The following is a 9,681-nucleotide window of genomic DNA, read 5'->3' as shown; positions in this document are numbered from 1 at the left end:
GTTTAGAACTCGACCCCGCGTGGCGCTAGCGTCGATATGACTTCGTAAGGAGCTAATTATGCGATAACTCGAGATTGCGAGTACATAGAAGGATGCTGTCTTCGGCAAGTTGCTCAGGAGGATAAGGACTTCACATGAGAATACAATTTAGTTCAGAACTCGACCACGCGTGGCGCTAGTGTCGATATGACTTTCGGTAAGGGCTAATTATGCGATAACTCGAGATTGCGAGCACATAGAAGGATGCTGTCTTCGCAAAGTTGCTCAGGTAATAGGACTTTCACATGGGATACAATTTAGTTCAGAGTTCGAACTTCCGGTAGGAGCTAATTATGCGATAACTCGAGATTGCGAGCACATAGAAGGATGCTGTCTTCGGCAAAGTTGTTCAGGAGGATAAGCACTTCCATGAGATACAATTTAGTTCAGAACTTGACCACCGTGCGTGGCGCTAGGTCGATATGAACTTCGGTAGGGCTAATTATGCGATAACCGAGATTGCGAGCACATAGAAAGATGCAGTCTTCGGCAAAGTTGTTCATGAGGATAAGGACTTCCCATGAGATACAATTTAGTTCAGACTCGACCGCTGCGTGGCGTTAGCGTTTGACATGAACTTCCGGTAGAGCTAATTATGCGATAACTCGAGATTGCGAGCACATAGAAGGATGCAGTCTTCGGCAAAGTTGTTCATGAGGGTAGGACTTCCACATAAGATACAATTTAGTTAGAACTCGATACCGCTGTGACTGAATTTTTTAATGAAACAAAGAAATAAATTGCTGAAAGAAATCGTTGAAAAACTCCAAAAAGACTAAACCAGTAATTTAAAGTGAGTAATTTTTAAAATCATTGGATAAATAAATAAATTGATAAAATTAGCGCTTGAGTAGTCTGGGGGTTCTCTCTAGGAATAAGTTTATAAGGATGTCACCTTGAAAACCAAAATTCTGTGGCGTATCGCCGTAGAAGGAATAAGAGATTAGAATTCCGCCAAGAACTCTTGAGCACATTTCAATAAGAAACTTCCTACATTTTCTTACCTACTTAAAAAAAGGTGCACGTCATAAACTTTAATTTTGAACGTAATATTCTGCTTGAGTTGTGTTAGCTACATCACCCCTATACTCTTTCTTCGCAAGGGAGAGTAAGTAGTTTTCGGAATGACTTGAAAAGTATACAAGATGTGAATGTGTTCGGATAGTGATAATTATCAAAAAAAAATATTATTTTTGTAAATAATTAAAAGTACAGTTGAAACCCTCCATGATTGATATTGAAGGGACCATCGATCATGGAATATCGGGTCATGGAACGCATTCCTTGGATAGCAGCTTCTAGGACATCATAGTAACATGAAAGTTTGTTTTTTACTATGGTCCCATGAGTCGATATGAATGTCACTGGTAACATCGACTTCATGCGAGGTATCAACTGTAAAATAATAGAGTGTGTGAATTTGATTTAACGCAAATTTAAGTGCTGAAGTAGTTGATTTTGATTCAGAATTCAATTAATTAATTAAATGCGTAGTAAAAATAATTAACAGGATAGTAACGCCAACATAAAACACATTCTTCTCCGTTAATTCTGGAATTTCTTTTGAAATCAGCTTCTGCAGAAATGTTTCAACAACCTGATTTGCCACTACAGGTTTTGTATGATAACATATATTGCGAGGAAGAACTCGATGAAAAATTTCGTCAGATTTGTAAAAATTAAGCAATTTCGCAAAGCGCCAACTGAAAAAATTCCCAAAAAATCCAAATTTCTCGTAGAATTTATAATAAGGATTAGAAGAATCAAATTAGACTCATGTAGAACTTCGAGGAGACTTCAGTAATTTCTGGAACAATTGAATAATGACCGGTGGAGGAATTCATACATTAACTCAACGAAATGTTGGAAATATTTTCAGGACTGTATAACTAAAAGAACAGCTGGAGGATTTCAAAATTAGCTTCAATTGGGGACGGCATTATTAAAAACTACTCTGAGTGTTTTATAAAAAATTCCTCCTAAGCATATTGCAAAATTATCCTTTAGAAAAAAAATCAGACTATTATTCCGTCAAATCAAAAATAATAACTTGAGCAATACCGGAAAACAATTTTAAATCAGATCGTAGAAGAATTCAATAAAAAAATACCTGTGAGGGAATTGCAAAAAACTCTGAAGAATTCACTCCAGATAGATTTCTCCGGAATTAATCCATCCTCAGGGAATTTTCAGGAATTATTGCATAGATTCTTCAAGCACTCTCCAGCGATTTTGCCAAAGATTCTTCACAGCGATTTCTTCCTGAACATTCTCTTAATAAAAAATAAAATTCCCTAAGGATTCTCCAAGAAGATCTCTACAGAGATTTTGCAGAATGTCGCGGTTTCTAAAGTAACATTTCTTTCGAGGTATTACTTAAAATATTTCCACAGTGAATTTCCAGACATTCGCTGGTAGTCTCTCAAGATTCCTCTAGGATTTAACTTTAAGATTTGCCTCCAGGGATTCGCTCCGAAATTCTAATAACGAATTATTCAGAGAAGATTTACCATTCAATGGGGATTTTACAAGAAAATTATTTTAGGGTTCTTATAGGGGTCGCTGGAAAATTCTTGCAAGAGCCCAAGGAGGGATTCTCGAGAGAAGCTCTGGAGAATTCTCTTACAAAAATATCCCCGGAACAGCATACATGCTTTTCAGTTACGCAGTCTTCTATTTTTTTCAACGTTCTATTTGATGATGAGACGGCGTAGACGAAACTCATATTTCATTTACTTTATACGTCAAATATCTACCAGTTATCTGAAACGATATTACAGGAAACCATGTAGAGATTTTTCTTGAAGCGATCCTGGAGAGAATTCTGGAAGAAAAGCTGGAGAAGATCTCTTCAGGAATTCCTGTAACGTTTGCATAGAGAAATCTCTGTAGGAGTCTTTGGAATAGACTCAATGTTTCTACCATAACTGCATTTTGTAACATTCGACAAAAGTAGGCATTGAAGTAACTGGCATACCAAGAGTAGCATTTGATGACAGTAGGATGGAAAACTAAAATTACTAAAAATTTACCAGGAACTCAAAAAGTGCCTTATTTGAGTGATGATGTTTGTAAACTATATCGCATACTAGCTGAATAGTCAGAAATAATTTACTGTAGAATTTCATTGCTGTTACATTACGAGGCTCATTTATAATCTCAGATGTGACTGGTTATGCGGTTTAATTACCAATGTGACAAAACAACTTGATTTTTTTTATAGAATTGTTCTAGATAACATCTCACATATTTCAGTAAGTGTGGTCCGAAAGTATGTTATCATTTGATGACTCTCCCATGGTATTAACTTCAATTTAGCAAAAAATGCTCGAAATGTGAACAATCCGAAGGTGGTGAGGACTCTGAAATTAGTAATGTCAATAAACGGCACCGGCCACGTCCTTACGGTCATCGGGGAAGGGAAGGAATGTTAGTGTGACATCCATTGTTACTAAAGACCGAGTATACCTCTGCATCTTCATGGTTGCCACGGGAAGGAGTTTTTGTTAGTGGGAGGGTTTCAAAAGCTACATGATCAGGATTTACCTTGGTAAGTGATGCAATTCATGTAACCTCTGTTTAAAAAGTTATCTATCAATGCGTCGACATCTTAAAAATCGAACTATTCAAAAGTTGGGAATCTCGAAATTTTATAAAACATGAATAAGCGCTTCTGTCAACACTTAAGCGTTAGCGTTAGCGTTAGCGTTAGCGTTAGCGTAGTTACGGTATACTTCGTAGATTGGATACTAGCAACATTCATGTTTCTTTTTAATAATCTCATCCTGACTACTTTCAAGAACAAGGCAGGGGAGTATACCTTGTTCAAATCATAAACAAGAATACTAAAAGCATGAATATCGCTATTCCCGGCCACGCCCATCTTTACCGTAACTTGGGATAGGGGAAGGAAATGTTGATGTAGCACTTACTTAATGAGAGGCCACCGACTCAGCGACACCCTCATAAGTGCTACGGAGTTGGAGGTTGGGGAAGGTATATTGTCAGGATTCGCCTAGAAAGCTGGCGATAGACCATAAATATTTGTTGTTTAAGCGTTTTCAAGTTAATCTTTTGAATGCCGGCAATCAAAAGAGAAAACAATAGCTTATTTATAGTATAAATAGTATTTCGCGAAATGCTTGTCGGTTGTGCAGTAATATTTTTGCTCAATAACCAGTAAAAAGCAAAACCGATCCCTCCAGGGTCATCGGATTGTATAAAATAACGAAACGCGTAAAAAAAATCACGCCTATTGAAAAACTGTACTGGGTGGTACTGTATTTTTAGATAATCGAAAAACGAAAGGAAGCGCGTTCGAACTAAACACTCTAGGATAACACAGTCGGTTTTTCTGCTCAAAATTATACGAAAAGCAGAATCGATCCCTCCAGGGTCATCGAACGGTTAAAAAGCATCCACAACCGATTGTTAGTTGCGTAACACCCGCCCGGACAGAATGCGCAATCTGAACATAATTATCAAACTCCGAAAACAACATTTTCCGTTCAAGAAACGATCAGAAGTTCCACGACGCGGACAAAAACGATCCGGAAGGCTCACAAAAGAAAAAGTATCATACTGGAACAAACTCACCGGATTGATTCTCTAAATTATGTGCTGCCTGTCACTTCCGGATGGTTCGGTGAACTTAGGGCAGCCAAAAACCAACAGTACTGAGGACACAAATCAAACAAATCACTTTTTCATTTTTCACTTTTCACAATTCCATTTCTGAATGTAAAAACTGTCCTGCTTGGGCTTCACGAAGCACTACCCAGCAAGACGCTCCAAAACAGGACTAAGCGCTTCTGTCAACACTTAAAGTGACGAACTATTCATAGTTTGTTCAACAAATTCATAAAAAAAAAATACATGTTATGATACAAATGTGTTATTACATGCATGAAACGAGCTCACCAATTGGTAATCCATCCTCGACTGAACAGTTACGATCGCAGCGTCAACACGTATAAGCAGATATATAAAATAACTCCGATGGCGCGCGATTGAAATGCTAACGGAAAAAATCACTCCGAGCGCGCGAAAACGAATCGAACTGCTTGGGTCTTCGCAAAGCACTGGGCAAACGAACGAAGCCAGCAAAAAAACACTCCGAACGCGCGAAAATGAATCGGACTGCTTGGGTCTTCGCAAAGCACTCCTAATCATTATTTTTTGTTTAGAGTATGAAAATGAAATATTAAACAAAAACGCTCCTCTACAAAATTGTTTCTAAGAATGAAGTATTTTGTTCAATGTGAAAGACACGATCCACAATCGATATGAATCTTCTTCTTCTTCTTCTTCTTGACATCAACGTCCCTACTGGGACAGAGCCAGCTACTCAGCATAGTGTTCTAAGAGCACTTCCACAGTTATTAACTGAGAGCTTTCTTTGCCTAAGTTGCCATTTTCGCATTCGTATATCGTGTGGCAGACTTGATGGCCAGAGAAGTCAAGCAAATTTCCATTACGAAAAGATCCTGGACCGACCGGGAATCGAATCCAGACACTTTCAGCATGGCTTTGCTTTGTAGCCGCGGACTCTAACCACTCGGCTAAGGAAGACCCCAAAATCAATACGAATGATATAATCAATTTTCTTATTTGCAAAAACAATGGTATACACTTTTAGGCAAAGTTGTAAAATGTCAAATTTAAGTTATCTTTGCTTTAGAAAGTTTTTCTGTAGCCTAAAAATTTACCGATTTGAAGCAACGTAGGGTGGTCCAAGGAAAATATGTTTTTCAACTCCTGTTTCTGTAATAATAATTCATCGTCACAGTAATTTATGAACGACTTTTAGAGCTTGAGAAAACACAGTTTTCATGCTCAAAGATTGTTAGTTGTCTATTCTAGTTCAAAAGTGATTTAAGTTTTTCCAATAAAAATTCTTTAATTTTCAATGCATTTTTTTAGGGTTACAAATACAACAAATCTGTAATTTTAAGTAATATACTATTTCATTTTGTCTATAAATATTTTTTAAAACTGAACATTACATATAGTTTGCAATTATTGGATTAAATGAACAAACTGATGTGAAATTTGCGGAAATGTTACATGTCTCCTCACGACTCACGAACTCACGACTCCCTGTTCACTAGATAGGGCGCGTTACCCCTACACCACGAGAGCACATATGGAGGCAGAAAAACCTTAATTCGATTTCAACTCAATAATCTCCCTAGTCACCATAGTTTCAAGAAAGCTCTAAATCGGTCGATTGAGAGCCACAGAATAACTTTTATTGAGGAATTTCTGGAAGAATTTTTCTTATGCTAGAGGAATCTTATCCCTAGAGGAATTTTAAAGCAATTCCTGACAAAATCGATGGATGAATTGTCCCTATTAAAATATTTAAAAAAAATCCACGTTAAACTGATGGACAAATGCTTGAGAGGTTTTCTGAAAAATTTCCTCAACGATTTCTTTCAAACTGTGGAATAAACCTTTGAGGACTTTTTCGGAAAAAACTCCTGTAGAAACTTTTGAAAAATCTCCTAGATAAATCAGTGGAAGGATAAGGGTGAAAATATCTGGAAGAAATACTAGGATAATCTCTGGTAAAAATTTCAGAGTAATCACTTTGAAAATTATTGCAGGTAATAGCATAGCATTGGCTGACTGTACATCTGATAGTGCACAAAGCCAAAATAAAAAGTACACTATTGCGGGATGCTTTTTTTCACGAGATTTGTGGGTTTGAAGTTTAAGTGCTATCTTAGAAGTTGATTCCAAACTGTTTCACCTTAAGAGACTTGTATTAAAATAGTGACCATGTCTCTAAAAATAGGACTGCCCCCAGTCCTCTTTGGAGACCGATCTGGTATAGTGGTAAGAACACAAGCCTCTCACGCCGATGACCTGGGATCGAATCCCATCCCCCAGATAGTCACTAAAAGTTTCAGTGACGACTTCGTTCGGGGTAAGTAAAGCCGTTGGTCCTTAAAAAGTCTGACAATTTCCCAAGGATGTCTAAAAACCGTTTTTCGAGGCTCCTTTCTAGCTCCACGGATATCTCTGAATTTCTAAAAAAAATGTTAGTAATGTTAGTGTTGTCACGGGAAGGAATTTTTGTTAGTGGGAAGGATTCAGAAGCTACACAATCTGGATTCACCTTGGTAAGTGATGCGATTCGTGTAATCTCAATTTAATAAGTTATCCATTTTCATAGTTTTCTTATATTTTACTCTTCTTCAAAAAAAACTTGTCGACACCTTCAGTGACGAACCATTCAAAGAGTTTGTTGCGTTTGGCAAGTGATGCGATCTATGGAATATGAACAGAAAAAATCTTCCATATGTCTATGGAATAAAACGACGACACTTCGTGTGTCGAACTCAGCTTGCTTGATGGCTACAGCGTAGCGTCACGCCATTGCCGGGCGTATTGTAGAGCTCCATCTTCGTCGGTCTTAGGCGAAACTTCTTCAGTTGCCCCGAACGTTTAGGGTCGCCAGGTCCTCTTCCACTGCGTACAGCCAGCGTATTCGTGGTCTTCCCCGAAGCCGCCGACCTCTACCTGGTTCCCTGCTGAATATTATTTTCTCAATTATTTTTTCCGACATTCGCACTAAGTGACCAGCCCACTGTGTGTGTCGTACTATTTACAGTTTATATGTGTAGTTACAAACAGAGGTAAAGGTATGTGTCCATCAATATGTATTATGTAAAATATAAATCATAGTACGCCGACACTTGAAGTGTCGAACCAATCATTACTTCGTGAACAGATAAATAAATGCAACTTTCATGCCGTTTTTACGATAAAGATGTGAAAGAGAAGCATGAAACGAGCTCACCAAACGATGATCCATCGTTGACAGGGGAGCTCCAAAGCACTTCAATTTGGTTGTTGTTGTTGTTTGAGAGGGACTTTAACCCGAAGGTCATTCGTCCCTTTCTTCAATTTGGTCACCAACACGCCTAAACCATACGGGCTAGATGAGTAACGAGTAAGCTTGCTTCACGAGCCACGGCCCAGCAAGACGCGCGAAAACAGGAAAAAAAAACTTCTCGGTCGATGTAACGACGAACCGTCCTGCTTGGGCTTCACGAAGCACTACCCAGCAAGACGCGCGAAAACAGAAGAAAAATAAACTAATCAGCGGACGCAAAAACGCGTGAAAACGAAAACTTCTTGGCCGAATCAAAAACGATCGGTTCTGCTCTGGCTTCACAAAGCACTAGATGAATTGATAAGATTATTGAAAAAAGGATCATATCTCTGGAAAATATCCTGCAGAATTTTCTGAAGAAATTCCTTGAAAAACATCAGACGCTTTCTCCGATGAAATTTGTGTAGGAATGATTGGAGAAATTGCTGGAATTGTTGCTGTAGTTATCAACTGGTGCAAATTCTTAAATGAAATTTTAAAGAGATTTTGCTAAAGAAATTACTCGGAAAATGTTTGACAGGAATAAGCCTTTAGCGAAATGCTGTAGATATACCTTGAGAATAATCGAGGAATTCCTGGAAGAGTTCAAAATAGATTTCTTCGAATAATCCTTGAGAATTTTTAAGCAATTCCTGGGAGTAACCATGGATTTATGAAGGAGGCCATATACAATAAAACTGGAGAGATAACTGAAAAAAAAATCTCGTAGGGTTTCTTGGAAAGAACTGAAATTCTTCTAAAACTAAGGAATAACTTTTGTGGATATCCTGAAAGAACTCCTGAAGAATTCTGTTTAAGATTTCCTAGAGTAAAATCTAAAGAAACCGGTGAAAGAATTAGGGGAAAATATTTGGTGGACATCCAAGTACCTTAGAGATCATTTTGTATTAAAAAAGACACTTAAAAAAACTTCCAATATAAACCTCTCAGAGACTTGCAATACAAAAGTGAAGTTACTTATTACCCGCCCTGCTATTGCTTTATCTTCAATTTTGTAAGAAAAGTAAAAATATATGTATGCCAAGGGAATTGATCACAGATATAATAGTTTTTGAGAAGGGTTTTCTATATCCCGAACAATAGCTTTGAACAGATTATATCTCTGAAATTAACTTTTCGGAGGTTAACAATTTCGATCACGAATTTAGTTCTTCACTGTGCAATCCAGACAAGTTCGAGAAATTGTTGCAATTTCCCTAGAAATCGATCGTCTTTTTTGAAACAAAGAGATCGAGACGATTTTTTTTTCAGCTAACGGAACGTTTCAGTCGAACTCAAAAGACTGCCAATACGTGTTCGGAATGCAAATTCCGGTGCCATTTTGGCGAAGCTTCAGAACCAAGACTGTCTATTGTTTCATTATTGATGATTGTGAGTTGGTTCTTTCGAAGACGAAAGCCGAGGTTGATGAATTGGGTTTCTTGTGAGTGAATGAAAACAGCAAATTGCATCCTGCTCACGTCTTCATGACCGTGCTTCATCCTCCTGATGCTTATTGCAGCGAAGCAGTGCACAAGGAAAAAAGTAATTTGCAGATTACCGGTTCCCTGTGATGTGAGAGTTGCATTCGCCAGGACAACGACGACGACGTCGACGACAAGAGAGTTGCATTATTATTACAATCGCTTCTGCCGAAAACCCTTTTCCCACGGTAACAGGTTTTCGGGACTGCAATTGCATGCAGGAAAGAAGGAGAGTCCACGATAAGGAACAGTTATTAATTTTTGCGAAAATGTCTT

The sequence above is a fragment of the Aedes aegypti genome, chromosome 1, assembly GCF_002204515.2.
Source record: "Aedes aegypti strain LVP_AGWG chromosome 1, AaegL5.0 Primary Assembly, whole genome shotgun sequence".
Taxonomy (NCBI): domain Eukaryota; kingdom Metazoa; phylum Arthropoda; class Insecta; order Diptera; family Culicidae; genus Aedes; species Aedes aegypti.
The sequence above is the reverse complement of the archived record's forward strand: the minus strand, read 5'-3'. Positions refer to the sequence as shown.